Source organism: Apis dorsata, unplaced genomic scaffold (assembly GCF_000469605.1).
Source record: "Apis dorsata unplaced genomic scaffold, Apis dorsata 1.3 scaffold_357, whole genome shotgun sequence".
Classification (NCBI taxonomy): Eukaryota; Metazoa; Arthropoda; class Insecta; order Hymenoptera; family Apidae; genus Apis; species Apis dorsata.
Genome location: NW_006263622.1, coordinates 392,740 through 394,448, shown reverse-complemented (window position 1 = coordinate 394,448; position 1,709 = coordinate 392,740). Strand labels below are relative to the sequence as shown.

General features: G+C 30.3%; 1 protein-coding gene across 1 annotated transcript in view; it reads left to right on the top strand.

Moving 5' to 3' along the window:
* LOC102676147 (nucleolar protein 4-like) overlaps positions 1-1,709 on the top strand; it is a 39,447-nt gene that overhangs the window by 27,799 nt on the left and 9,939 nt on the right. The window lies entirely within an intron of this gene.

Here is a 1,709-nt window from a genome sequence, read left to right as displayed (position 1 = left end):
CTTTTTTTTTTTTTTTGATTTCATTCGTTATTAACGCGTTGATTAACATGGTGGACGCTATATCGATAGTGGCGCCATGGAGGTTATTGGAATTAATCCAAGTATTTGAATTAACACGTTAAGGATAGAGTTATTTTACGAACGCTGGTAAACAAATGCATAATTTTTTTTTTTATTATTGGTTTGATAATTTTAGTAAAAGGAGAAGTTATGTATAAGATTAAAGAAAAATTTATTAAAATATCGTTTAAATTTAATTTATTAAAAAAAAAATGGTTTAAATTTTTTAATAATTAATAAACAAAAAATAAAATGATCCTCATAATATAAATTGTATTAATTGAAATTATATATTGTTCAAATATACATATATTGAATGTTTATATTACAACTATGTTGATTTAACGTTTTTACGATAACGTAACACTTGTTTCTTTTATTATTGCAATATCATCAAACGCACGAGGAAATGAAATTTCATTTTGTTTATAGGTAATTGGATATCGTCATTAAACAGTTTATCTTCGCGTAAAAAGATGAAACAGCAAATATTCTTATATAGATAAGAGTATTTTTCAATTTCAGTTTCACGTATTATAGCGTAATACATGTGAATATACATATTAGCTTAAATATGCGTTTTATTTAATTAACATTCACTTTAATCTTTGATATTTCGTTACGTTTATTGGTAAGGTTCATTTTTTTTTTTTTTTTCAATAATTAAAAAGAAACAATATATTCTAACATGTTTATTCACCTATTTATCGAGAGAAACCTTCCATTATTAATATAATTAATAAGATATTGATAATAAAATAGATCAGCATACGTTAGAAATGCTTGGTAAACCATCACGTGATTATTATATGATTCTAACAAGACATTGCACGTGAATGATATTGCAACAGCAATCGACACTATATATTTTTTTTTCTTTTTGTTGCTTTTTGATTGATGCTTACGAACACTTCCATCATTAAATCATCGACCAATTATCAGTTCACTTCTACGTAATATATTAAACTTATGACATCACCTGATGCAACTTTCTATTCAGAATGGAAAATATATAATATATCTATTTCCCGATTCACAACGTTTAATTATCCTCCAATAATATTCCAATAAAAATAATTACACTCATTCATTTACGAATCATATTCGATAAAAATTGATCCACACATTGTTCATTAATTTCTTTTTTTTTTTTTTCACATAACCATAAAATCTGAAAATTTTTACACAAATCCTCCTACTCGTGATCCCGAGGTATCCCAAAATATTTCCAAAAAATAATAATAAGATAATAATAAAAATCCTTCCTTCTCAAAAAACTCACGCCAAGCCAACCACCCAAAACCGAGCATACATTATTTCATCAAAATCGTGCAAGAGGAACAGAGGAAGAGAGAGAGAGAGAGAAAGACCGTCAGATTTCGCGAGAGCGAGAGAGGATGACGTAACCGAGTGGCGCGATAAAGTTTTCCATGAAAGTAGCCGTCCATAAAATTATCAAGATCCGACGAGGGAGAACCTCCTGCGCAACGCTTCGTGAAACGGAGAGAGTCTAGGATTGATATAGGTACGCGGAGAGTGATAACCCCGTGGGTCGCGCACCTCTCCCACTCTCTGATGCAACGGAGCGCGCACGATGGCCACGTTCCACGCGTGGTTCGATGGGACGAAAAAATCGAAATATTTCTCTC